Source organism: Tamandua tetradactyla, chromosome 3 (assembly GCF_023851605.1).
Source record: "Tamandua tetradactyla isolate mTamTet1 chromosome 3, mTamTet1.pri, whole genome shotgun sequence".
Taxonomy (NCBI): Eukaryota; Metazoa; Chordata; class Mammalia; order Pilosa; family Myrmecophagidae; genus Tamandua; species Tamandua tetradactyla.
Window position 1 is genome coordinate 206,042,011 of NC_135329.1, and position 13,874 is coordinate 206,055,884.

Genomic DNA, 13,874 nt, shown 5'->3' on the forward strand with positions numbered 1-13,874 from the left:
GCATACCTGGGATGAATCCTACTTGGTCATGATGTATAATTCTTTTAATGTGTTGCTGGATTCTATTTGCTAGAATTTTGTTGAGGGTTTTTGCATCTATATTCATTAGAGAGATTGGTCTGTAGTTTTCTTTTTTTGTAATATCTTTGCCTGGTTTTGGTATGAGGGTGATGTTGGCTTCATAGAATGAATTAGGTAGCTTTCCCTCCACTTCAATTTTTTTGAAGAGTTTGAGCAGGGTTGGTACTAATTCTTTCTGAAATGTTTGGTAGAATTCACATGTGAAGCCGTCTGGTCCTGGACTTTTCTTTTTGGGAAGCTTTTGAATGACTGATTCAATTTCTTTACTTGTGATTGGTTTGTTGAGGTCATCTATTTCTTCTTGAGTCAAAGTTGGTTGTTCATACCTTTCTAGGAACTTGTCCATTTCATCTACTTTGTTGTATTTATTAGCATAGAGTTGTTCATAGTATCCTGTTATTACCTCCTTTATTTCTGTGAGGTCAGTGGTTATGTCTCCTCTTCCATTTCTGATCCTATTTATTTGTGTCCTCTCTCTTCTTCTTTTTGTCAGTCTTGCTAAAGGCCCATCAATCTTGTTGACTTTCTCATAGAACCAACTTCTGGTCTTATTGATTTTCTCTATTGTTTTCATGTTCTCAATTTCATTTATTTCTGCTCTGATCTTTGTTATTTCTTTCCTTTTGCTTGCTTTGGGGTTAGTTTGCTGTTCTTTCTCCAGTTCTTCCAAATGGACAGTTAATTCCAGAATTTTTGCCCTTTCTTCTTTTTTGATATAGGCATGTAGGGCAATAAATTTCCCTCTTAGCACTGCGTTTGCTGCGTCCCATAGGTTTTGATATGTTGTATTTTCATTTTCATTCGCCTCGAATGAAATTTACTAATTTCTCTTGTAATTTCTTCCTTGACTCACTGGTTGTTTAAGCGTGTGTTGTTGAGCCTCCACGTATTTGTGAATTTTCTGGCACTCTGCCTATTATTGATTTCCAACTTCATTCCTTTATGATCTGAGAAAGTGTTGTGTATTATTTCAATCTTTTTAAATTTATTGAGACTTGCTTTGTGATCCAGCATATGGTCTATCTTTGAGAATGATCCATGAGCACTTGAGAAAAAGGTGTATCCTGCTCTAATACTGTTTTATTTAGACTTTATATTAGGAAAGCCTACTGAATTTTGCCAGCATTTTTGGTACCTATTAACATAATTATATAATATTTTCACTCTAATTTATTGATGCAGTGGATTATATAGATCTTAAATATTATGAACATATTTTAGAATAGTTTAAGAATAACCTTCAAATAAGGGAGGCCTTCTTTATACAGGAACCCCTAAGCTAGAAAGAAAAAATATTTCATAATTTCAGTATAGAAAATAATATTAAATTTCCCAAAAAGTATATGAGGCATAAACAATATCAGTAAGACTAGATTCCTTTATCAAACAAAAAATTACAATTAATATTTCAAAAGAGCTTTTATAATTGATAAGAAAAAGATAAGCCAATAAGAAAACATAAATAAGTATGAGCAGGCATTTCATTAAATCCACTCGATCTTTTTAGTGCCTTCCGTGTTACAGACTTGGCTCTAAATGCCAGGGGAAAACAGACACATACTCCCACCTTTGTGGAGCTTATCCTTCTCCTGGGGGGAATCACTTCACAGTATATCCCTGGGGTCTCTCCACATCCAGAACATAGAGATCTTCCTCATTCTTTTTTGGGGGGCTACATCAGCCGGGAATCAAACACCTCATACTTCTTTAGGACAGTGTATAACTGCACAGAACTCAGGACAATATTATTTATTAAACGGGTTTGAATCAAAGTTTATTCGAACAGTTCCCAGTGTTGAACCCAGGTTATTTTTCATCTGTAGCTTTTGCCAATAATACCTCAGTGAAGAACCCTATACATGTGTCATTTATCACTTATGTGTGCTGTAAGATATCTGCAGGACAGATTCCTCTGAGTAGGATAAATGCGTCTCTAATTTTATTAAATCATGCTAAAATTCCCTCTGTAGGTTTTGTACCACCACAATGAGAGTGCCTTTTCTCCACATTCTTGCCCAACAGAGTGCGTTTTCAATCTTTTGTTTTTTGCAAGTCTGGATAGATGAAAAATGACATCTCGGTATGATTTTAATGTACTTTTCTACTATTATGAGTGAAATTGAGCATCTCTTCATATGTTTACGGACCATGTGTACTTTATTTCTATGAACTGTATTCACAGCTCATGCTTATTTTTCCATTGTTGATCTTTTCTCTGTTTATATGAACTCTTTTGGGAGATTAGCCCTTTGTCTGTGATATTAGTTGCAAATGTTTCCCCCAGTCTATCCTTTTTCTTTTGACTTTTTTTTTTTAATCTGAGGTTTATCGAGGTATCCTATTTGAGGTCAATTTCCTCTCCCACCCATTACCCCTGGCTACCACTGATCTGATTTCTACTTTAGCTTTTCCAGTTCTGAATGGAAACATATTGAATGAAACCTTTTATATTTTACTTCTTTCACTCAGCATAATGATTCTGAGATTCAGCCATATTGTTATATATGTCAGTAGTTGTGTTTTTTTTTGCTGAGCAGAGTCCTGTTCAGATGTGCTACATGTCCATTTACTACTTGATGGATATTTTGGATGTTGGGGACATTATGAATAAAGCTGCTCTAAGCCTTTGCACGCAGATTCTTTCAGAACTTTTGCCAAGCAGAAATGGTCTATATTCACATTTATATTTATACAGTTGAATTTATCAATCATCTCTTTTATAGTTTCTATATCTTCAGGTATAGAAGGGTCATAAGGGAACTCAACCATTTTTTTCATCTCCTAGTACTTGTGTGGTCCCTTTTTTTTGTTCACATGTAGAACTTTGATCTTTTTGGACTTTATCCTAGTGTGAGGCATTAATCAGTTTTCTTTTTCCAAGTAGACACCCCCAGTGGTCCCCAAATCATTTATTTTGAAATCAATCTTTTTCATCTGATTTGAGAAGCTTTATTTTACAATTATTTTTGTTTATAACTAATATTCAATTAAAGTTATAAATTAAAAACTTATTTTTCTTTAATCCTTCAAACACAACTTGCAACCTAGCAAATTCAATTAAAAATTAAGTAATTTTGTATTAAAATTAATAACACTGGGCAGTGTGACAGTGGCGCAGTGGCAGAATTCATTCCCAGTGCCTGCCCATGTTAAAAAAAAAGAAGAAGTTAAACCTCAGGGTGCACAGGTGGTTCAGTGTTAGAATATTCACCTTCCATGCAGGAGACCCAGGTTCGATTCCCGGACCATGCACCTTAAAAAAAAGCAAAAACAAATTAAAAACACTAATCTTCATTATTCTTTGATTAATGTTCAGTTAGCATTTACATTTGACAGATTAAAATCCTTTAGTCATTTAGGCAGTTTATAAACTTAAATTATCTCAAACATTGTAAATTAAAGCCATAAAATTTATAAATCTAACTAAATTCTCTTAAATTTAAATACCAGTTACAGACTTGACTAAATTCTCTGAAGCATTTCAGTTTACAATAAAAAATTTAATGTTTGATTTTTTCAAGCATTTCCAAAATCTAAAGAGTCATAACCGCAGATCTAAGAAGCAGAATCAACCCAAGTGTTTTAAATGCTGTTATGAAACAAAACTTATGTAGATTAAACTTTTAAACCTTTAAGCATCTTAAAATCATTATAGTTTTAAAGTCATATATTCCTGAGTTAAAACATTGGTAATCAACTTAATTACTTGCATTATCCTATGTATTTGAACTAAAATGACAAATACAGTATGTCAGATTCTTTATAGTTCTTTACATGTCTTAAAAATATACAAAGTACAAGTTCTAGTTAAAGAAATATTGTCTACCTTCCTTCCTTTTAACAGCATGATAAAACAATTATAGGTTCTAAGACGTTAAACTAAAAAGGGGGAATGAACGGGAAAAGTGACAATAGCAACAGTTTTCCAAGCTGGAAAGCAGATGGCCTAGCGTGGACTGATTCAGCAGCCCTGAGGATGCTGCAATCTAAGCCAGTGGTGGGGAAGTCAGAAGCAGTCACATTTGCTCTGCAGAACCCAGGGCAACACAGGAATGGATGGAAACAGGTTCCTTTGGAAGTGGAGGCAAGAGAGTTGAAAACAGGATTGATGAAATTCTGTTTAAGAGGTAATTAGATATGTAATGCTATTGTGAGCCATGGATTGTATACTATGGATGGACTCTATGTATGTGAAGATTTCTCAGTTAAAAAGGAAAGAAAAAAAAGGAAGTAGTTAGGGAGTGTATCGGTGTCAGTATGTCTGTCCTTCGCTCCTCTATCTGTCGCCCCCACCTGCAGCCTGCAGCCTCTTGTGCCGTGATTTCTTCCTCGGACAGAAATTTTATGAATAAGCATCAGAAGCCAGTTGTTCAAAACTCAGAAAAGGGATGAAAAAGAGAAATTCGAACCCACAGTCTTCAGGGATACACATGTCCAGGGGCTTAACGAGGCCTGTGGTGACCTTGAGGCTGGAGCCAGGGTTTTGGACTTTGGAGTTTCGCTGCTATGCAGATGCGCTCCAAGGACACGCAGAGATGAGGGTGGCAAGGCCAAGGTGACCAACCACTGCATGTTTTCAGCAAATGAAGATCATGAAACCATCCGAAACTGTGCTCAATAAACTCATCAGGAGGTGCAAGTATTTGGAAAAGCCATCTGAGGATGAAATGAAAAAGCTTCTCCTTTTCCAAAACAGAGCAGACAACTGGCAATACTGTCGGTCCTTCCTGTCTCCACCCTCAGCCGTCTCTCCACTGGCAACTTGGTCAAAGAAGGCGGCGTGGCCTCCTTTGCTATCAACCTTTTTAAAGCATGGATGGCGGAAAAAGATGACAACTCTGTACCTCCTCTTTGAGGAACGCCAGCATGGACAAGAGGCTGCTTGAACTCTCTCGGGTTAACAGACAGAGTGTGGATCATTCTGCTAAATATTTCAGGAATGCAGGTTAAAGGGAACTTTCTGACTTCCTCCGAGTCCAACAGTCCCTGGGCACCAGGAAGAAACTCCAGAAGGAGCTCCAGGAGCGCCTTTCTAAGGAATGGCCAATCAAAGAGATGGTGCTCTGTTTCAGAAAAGAAACGAAGGGAATGATCATCTGGAAACAGCAGTGACTGGACTTCTGTGCCCCTGTACAATGAACGTGGCTGACTGGGACAAAAAGGCGGAACTTGTTGCAGAGCAAGCCCTCAAGCACCTGAAGCAACACCTTCCCCGCTGACTGTGCTCAGCTCCCAAGGTTGGCCAGGTCCATTGCTCCTCCACAAGTCCAGGAACACTGTTATGGCAACATCCATTCCGTGATCTCCTTCCAGGAGACTGCAGTTCTGTTTCATAAAGCTGACGCCCCGTGTGAAGACGCAATATTGAAATGGTACAAGGAAGCACATGTTGCCAGGCAAAAGTGTTTTTTCTAGACCAGATGGAGAAATTTGTTGAATGGTTACAGAATGCAGAAAAATCTGAATCCGAAGGTGAAGAAAATTAGATGGCACAAAGCACAATAATACTAGATTACCAGACAACATTTCTGATTGAGAATGCTGAGCCATTTAGGAGGACACACTTGGCTTCTGTTTTCAGAAAGAAAAAAAAAAAAAGATAGGCTTCCCTCATGCAGAGGGAGAAATCGTTTTTGCTTTTGTTTTGTTTTTAATGGAGCCCTGATGCATCAAATATTATACTTGGGACTCTACCTCTCACTTACTATATGCTAACTTAAAACCATTCAGCAGGAATGAAGGAGGAATTTGAAAACTAAACATTGTATTATTTATACTGTATTTATATTATTTATATATTTATATTATTATTATTAGCTATATTTTTGGGGTACTGTGTGATGAATGTCCCCTTGGTGTCTATTACAGGGCCGCTTTGGTAGTTTTGTATCCGCTTGTGTATGTGATTTGTCAAACCAATTTTTAAAAATAAATAGCTTTAGGGGTGGTGCAATGGTGGCTCAGTGGCAGAATTCTCACCTGCTATACCAGAGACCCAGGTTCAATTCCTGGAGCCTGCCCCTGCAAAAAAAAAAAAAAAAAATGGCTTTAGATGACTTGGTCCATATTTTAAAATTTCAACTTCTGTGTGAGACCAAAAGAAGGGACGTTTATTTGGTGCAGAATTTAAATTTTGGGTAGCACATTATCTAATTTAACTTGCATGATCAGTTTATTTGAACACCATAATTAGCTGGAATCTTTAATAGGGTATGAGATCCTGGTGGTTTTTACAGGTTAATGTGATGATGTGATATATCCCAGAGTAATTTGGGCAGAGAATAAAAAAGTATTTGCAAAGTACCCTTGGGAGACTGGGGAGAAAGGAAGAAATATTAAACCCATCTGGGGAATTCTGGATATTCTTGCAAGCAGTGGGGACAACCAATTCAATAGGCTGAGCCCTCGATCTCAGGGTTTGCCCCTGTGAAACTTATTCCTGCATAGGTGAAGCTAAGCCTACTTATAATTATGCCTAAGAGTCAGAGAACCCAGAGAAGCCCAGAGAACCTCTTTTGTTGCTCAGATGTGGTCTCTGTCTCTAAGCCAACCTGGCAGGTGGGCTCACTGCCCTCCGCCCTACATGGGGACATGACTCCCAGGGGAGTAAATCACCCTGGCATCGTGGGAACTGACTCCCAAGATAAGCCAGGACTTATGATCATGGAATGCTTGAGAAAGCCTTCTGGATCAAACAGAGAAGAGAAAAATTAGACAAAAAGTTTTCAGTGGCTGAGAGATTTCAAACAGAGTTGAGAAGTAACCTTGGAGGTTATTCTTATGCATTATATAGATAAGTCTTTTTATTTTATGGTGTTTGAGAGTGGCTAGAGGGAAGTACCCAAAACTGTTGAGCTGTGTTCCAGTAGCCTTGATTCTTGAAGATGATTCTATAACTATATAGCTTTTACAGTGTGACCTTATGATTGTGAAAACTTTGTGCCTGATGCTTCTTTTATCCAGGGTGTAGACAGATGAGTAAAAAAATAGGGATTCAAAATAAATTAATAATGGGGGAAAAATAAAAGGTAAAATAAATTGGGTAGATTGAAATACTAGTAGTCAATAAGCGGGAGGGGTGAGGGGTATGGGATGTATATGTTTTTTCTTTTTTCTTTGTATTTCTTTTTCTGGAGTGATGTAAATGTTCTAAAAATGATTATGGTGATGAATATACAACTATGTGATGATATTGTGTGCCACTGATTGTATAACATGTATGGATGATGTGCATGTGAAGATTTCTCAATATAAATATTAAAAAAAATTCTAAGAGAAAATAAATAAATGGCTTAAAAAAAAAGTAACTTCTTCTTTATCCCCTTCTCTCCCCTGTACAACAAGTAACTGCTTTGTGCTGTCTACCAGCAGAAGACTGGAGATTTGGTCTCTGAAAGGATAAGCTTGGGAGACTAGGACTTGGGGGCCCCAGGGACAGCTGAGGGCAGAGGCACTCGGAGCTAAGAATGGTGTAATTAAGTGAAAATCTTCATGCTTAGACACTGCAAGCAGCCAGGCTTACACCTTCTAGGTAGAAAACCAGAAGATTCTTCTCTGGGGAATCAGAACAGCCCAAGAGAAGAGATCTCAAGATAGGAACAGCTAGGATCCTTCAAGCCAAAACCCCCAGCAGATAATCCTGTAGTGCAGTTTTCCCATGGACAAGTCCCTCTCATCTGCCCAGAGCTTCCAATTGGCTTCTCATTGCCCTGCTGAGGGCAGTAAATGTAAATGGACAACTAAGAATCTGCAGGCTTTTAAGGAAAGCCAAAATAAATCAACGACAACCAGGAAATATAATCTTTGAGAAAATAAAGACAATATAAAAATACAAAACAAAACATCAGTAATATCCTCAGAAAGATGAGATATTGCTTTCATGAAACAAGAACAGCAAGCAATAAAAAAGGAACACTTAGGAATCTAAACAGTCTCTTTGGAAAAAAAATGATAAAAAAATGGAAAATTCAATAGAAGAGTTGGAAGATAAAATTGAGAAAATCTCCCAGAAAAAATTAATTGAAGGATAATAGGCACAATACCTAAAATAAAATAGATGCTTAATAAACACTGTTGCATAAATGAATGAATAATGCATTAATGTATAGAACAAATGTAAGAAATTAATAAAATTTAATGTATTTTCTAAATTCATGGAAAAAAAGAGGATTATACATGTAAAATTTGGAATAAGAGGGTGTTGCATTTGTAATTAAAAGTCTTGGGTATTTTCACTGAAGCAGAGGAATCACCTCTGAGGGAGCCTGGATATCTATATAGCTAGATCCCATAGGCTGTGACCTTTTCTAGGGAACCCATCACAGGTCACAAATCAGACTTCACTCTTTAAACCCTGTGGGACTGGCAGAATTCCAAGTGTATGTCCATCATACCCGTCACATAAGTGAATGCCCGTTACTGGGGTTTTTCTTATATGGAAAAGAAGCTCCTCTCCTATGGGCATGTTCTTTTTTTTGGATTGTTTTCATTCTTTTATTATTGTAAACGTGTGTTTCCATGTACTTACATACACATTTTATCATTCTGCACTTGTTTAAATATTTGCTTAGAATAAATTCCTAAAGGTAGAATTACTTGGTCAAAGGGGATGTACATGTTGATACACAGAGTCAAACTGACCTCCAGCAAAGTTTGTTGTTCTAGTTTGGTAGCTGCTGGAATGCAATATACCAGAAATGGAATGGCTTTTAAAAAAGAGAATTTAATAAGTTGCAAGTTTACATTTCTAAGGCCACGAACATGTCCCAATTAAAGCAAATCTATAAAAATGTCAAAATTGTACCAATCAAAATCCAACAACCTCCTTTGAAAATTTGGAAAAGCTAACTACCAAATTCATCTGGAAGAGAAAGAGACCGTGAATAGCTAAAATCATCCTAAAAAATAAGAATGAAATGGGAGGATTAACACTCCCCAACTTTAAAGCCTATTATAAAGCCACAGTGGTCAAAACAACATGGTCCTGGCACAAAGACAGAAGCATTGACCAATGGAATTGAATTGAGAGTGCAGAAATAGACCACCAAATCTATGGTCAACTGATTTTGGGTAACCCCCAAATACTCTGAACTGGGACAAAATGGTCTTTTCAATAATGTGCATGGAAGACCTGGATAGCAATACCCAAAAGAATGAAAGGGGACCCCATCTTACACCCTACACAAAAATTAACTCAAAGTGGATCAAACACTGAAATATAAGAACTAACGCCATAAAGCTTCTAGAATCATTAAATTGATATTTCTTTTAGTCTCCAATATTTTAGAGCAGCTAGAAGTAAAAACATAAAATTGTAAAATTATAACCCATGTCAAACTCTGAAATATGTTCTACAACTAACTGTGGTGCTGTGCTTTGGAATTTATAGCTTTTTTGTATAAACATTATTTTTCACAAAAAAAGAAGGGAAAAAAGTCAATTGTGACATTAAAAAACTAAGCCTTTTAGCCTCTTATCTTCTGGAACAGCTAGAAGGAAAAATATGAAAGGATCATAAGGTAGCCCATGGCAAACTCTGGGATCTGTCCTATAACTACTTTTTGAAGAGTGCTTTGAAAACTATTGCTGTTATTTCTTTGCTTTGTATGTATGTTATATTGTACAATAAAAAAAGTTTAAAAAAATCTATGGTTAAAAAAAATGTCCAAATTAAGGCACCAACAAAAGGTTACCTTCACTGAAGAAAGGCCAATGAAGTTCAGGGTTTCTCTCTCAATTGGAAAGGCACATGGCGAACATGGCAACATCTGAAAGCTTTCTCTCCTGGCTTCTTGTTTCATGAAGCTCCGCTGGGGGCATTCTCCTTATTCATCCCCAAAGGTCACTGGCTGGTGGACTCTGGGGCATGTTCTTTAAATGAATATACAAATATATATTTGACTCGGATTGTCAATATATTAATTTACAGTGAGAAATAGAAGTGGGTCTGACATAGGCACTGGCCTTGCCTAGACAGCCCGTCCTTGCCAACAAGTATAAAAGGCCAGAGCATCAGTAGATGGCCTGGAGGGCATTAAAAAAAAGCAAAGTTAGTTAATGACAAAAAAGTCTCTCACCAAAGACACCAGAATAGCTAAAACAACTTTGAAAGAACAAAGTGGGAGAAATCACACTAGACTTATTATATAGTTACAATTATCAAGACTGTGGAGTGATAAACAGATCAGTGGAATAGAACAGAGAACCCAGAAATAGACCCACACAATAACATCAACGATTTTTGACAAAGATGCAAAAGCAATTCAAAGGAAGAAAGACAGCTTTTGCGACAAATAGTGCTGGAACAATTGGAGAGGTATAAGCAAAAGGAGGACAGAAAGGAAAAAACCCTTCAACCTAAGCCTCACACTTTATACAAAAAGTAACTCAAAATGAATCATGGACTTAAATGTGAAAGGTAAAATTATAAAACTTTTAGGAAAAACTCAGGAGAAAATCAGGATCTAGAGCAAGGAAAAGAATTCTTAGACCTAATACCAAAAGCATAATTCATAAAAGGATAAATTGAAATTCATATAAATTAAAAGCTTTTGTTTTGTGAAGACCCTACTGAGATGCTACAGATTGGATGAAAATATTTGCAGACCACATATCTGATAAAAGATTAGTAGTATTTAGAATATATAAACAAGCAATTGAAATTAGAAGTGCGCAGTAGAAAGACATTTCTCTGAAGAGCATAAACAGATGGCAAATGAAAACGTTCAACAATTAAAAACACAATGAGATATTGTGACACACCCATCAGAATGGCTAAAATGAAAATAGTGACAACACCAAGTGCTGGCAAGGATGCAGAGGAACTGGCTCACTCATACATTGCCAGTACAGCCATTTTATGTGCCAACGGTTTGGTAGTTGTTTATAAAAAGAAAACATGCATCTACCATACGATCCAACAATTACCCTCCTGGGCATTTATCCTAGAGAAATAAGAATTCATACTCCTACAGAAACCTGTACATGAATGTTTATAGACGCTTTATTCATAATAGCCAAAAACCTTCAACAGGTGCATGGTTTTATACAAACTGTGGTACATTGCACTAAGAAATACTACACACCAATAAAAAGGAATGAACTTTTGATAACATACAACAACCTAGATGAAATCTCCAGAGAATTATGCTGAGTGAGAAAAAAACAATCCTCAAAAGTCACATCTATCTGATTCCATTTGTATTACATTCTTGACGAGACAAAGTTATAGAAATGGCGAACAGATTGGTGGCTGCAGGGATTACAGAAGGGAGGGAGGCAGAAGGGAGGTGGGTGTGGCTATAAAAGGGGCAAAATGAGAGATCCTCAGAGTGATGGAAATGTCTATATGTTGATAGTATCGACTTCAGGTTCCTGGTTGTGATATTATACCAGAATTTAGCAAGAGGTAACCATTAGGGGAATCTGGATAAAAGATAGACAGGACTGCTCTGTATAATTTCTTAAACTTGCACATGAATCTACCATTATCTCAAAATGAAAAGTTTAATTAAGAAAAAACTCACTCACAGCTAAGGGAGCTGAGACACTTTTAACCACAAAAACCTGTTTCTCAAAATGTATCTGAGACCATTTAGAACAGCATTACCCAGGGTGCTTGTGAAAAAAGCTGATTCCCAGACTCCCACTTCAGACCACTGAATCAAAGTCTCTGGAGGGTGGAGCTCCCCAAACTGTATCCCAAAACAAGTGTCCCCAGTGGTTTTAATGCACCCTAAAATTTGAGAACCCCATTGAGCGATTGTAGGGATAGTTTTACCAAGGAAACTATAGTATCACAATTACTGCAGACAGGACTCTCTCTCCACTAAGCAGTGTCTAGATGGTTTATCAGTTTTGCTGTCAGCATCTCCAATGATAGAAAATACAACTTAAAACAGTAATGGGAACTTAAGGGCTTGTACAACTAAAAACTATAGAGGTGGGGCTAACTTCAGATGAGGCTTGATCCACCAGCCCAGGCCGTGTCGCCTTGTTCTCTTTATCTGTAGTGTTAGCTTCATCCTCTGCTCCACATGCGCCACCCCACCCCCCACCCCTTCTCTTCCACACTCTGCTCTGGGAACCCCAGACTCTTCTCTCCAGTTGGCCACAACATAGCTGCTAAAATCCCAGCTTTTACCGCTTCCTATCATACTTCAGAGGAAAGATGGGGTGCACCTCCGCCCTTAGCTTCTGTGAAGAGAGAAGTCCAAAAGTTCCCAATAAATGTTTCTTCTTAGTGGTTCTGAAACCATCAAGAGACTAGAAGGATGAGATGCACTGTTTAGTCTGAAGACTCCTCCTCCTGGAGCTGGATGGGTGGGGTGGGGGTATGGATCCATCCCAAACAAACGCACTTGCCTGAAATTGGGGGAGATAATTTCCTAAAGGAAATTTGGGGTACTATTCCCAAAACACTAACAGCCACTATCATCCAGCATCATCACTATTTGCCTCAGTGATACCTCCCCTGGCCAGCTCTGTCTGCTATAAGATTTCTGCTCACTGGTTTTAGGTCTTATTCTGTTTCCTCCCTAAAAGGGCATGTTGGTTAAGAATTGTGTGTCTGGCTGCTAATGACAGTGCATGGAAATAACATTGGCTTAAATAAGTTAGACATGTATGTCATTTTGGAGTAGGATGTCCAAATCTGGGATTGTGGCCCCACCATGTTCTCAGGCACCCAGGCTTCCATCCTCCAGCCAAGGTCATGATGGCTGCTGGAGCTCCATCCCAGCCTTATCCCAGACAGGAAACAGCAGGAAAGTGGGGGTGGGTATTGAGTGAAGTGTCAAAAGGGCCAAGGCCAGCTATCTTTTCTTCTCTTAAAACCCTAAGAATTTTTGCATTTCATGGCCATCCTTGCAGAAAAATTCTATTTCCTAGCTGGCTACACTGTAGCTCCCTCCAAAACAGATCTTCTTTGAATATGATAAAAGGGAAGAATAGCTATTGGAAGCAGTGCCAGGTTCTTCCACTGATGGATGATGATGACAGCTTTGTGCTAATTGCTCCATGAACATTTCCTCTTTCGTGAATATTATGTCATTGAGAAGCATTTTGGCTTTTCCCAGGCTCTTCAGTTACATCTTAATAGATAATCTCTTGGTTTTCTCCTAAGAATTCCATATCAAATAGGATGCTTAACAAGGATATTTACTATATTTCATTCATCATAAGATGCACATTTTTTTACTTTAACATCTCTGAAATTAGGGTGTCCTATGACAGATGGCCTGTCGTAGCTGGTTGTTGGTCAGGCAGCAGTTCTGACGTGCTTGTCAATATCTGCACATGCTTGAACATCAGAAGCTTGAAGAATGGGTGGCAGCCGTTAGGACAAAAATCTACAAACTTTAAGAGCATACTCTTAACCTAGGACGTAAATGGCTCTGGGGATGAAGTATGAAAGTGGATGAGTCCAACATGTTTAGGAGTCAGAAGGCTAGCTCTACATAAACACAAAGCCAGCTGAAAAGCCCAGTATCTTACTATTGTAGCACAGAGGAGGAGATTCTGTGAAAACGAGATATCGGAGACTCAGTCATGTGATTCAGAGGATTTAGACTGTAAATATGGTGAAGTTTGGGAATAGCTTCATCTATTTATTTCTCTTCTGTTTTACTTTTGAGGCATCCATGAGGGAAAATAAATTTATTATATTAAAATTAAAATAATAAATGCATTAAGTAAAAGAATATAATAAATATATTAATCATGTTAATACAATTAATCAGTTAATATAATTGATTAAAATAATACATTAAAATACATGTATACATGTAAGTATA

The 13,874-nt window shown here is 37.5% G+C and overlaps 1 protein-coding gene and 1 pseudogene across 2 annotated transcripts in view; both read left to right on the forward strand.

Moving 5' to 3' along the window:
- FBXO36 (F-box protein 36) overlaps positions 1-13,874 on the forward strand; it is a 155,794-nt gene that overhangs the window by 51,117 nt on the left and 90,803 nt on the right. The gene's annotated exons all lie outside the window — the stretch shown is intronic.
- LOC143676615 (eIF5-mimic protein 1 pseudogene) lies at positions 4,411-5,766 on the forward strand (annotated as a pseudogene).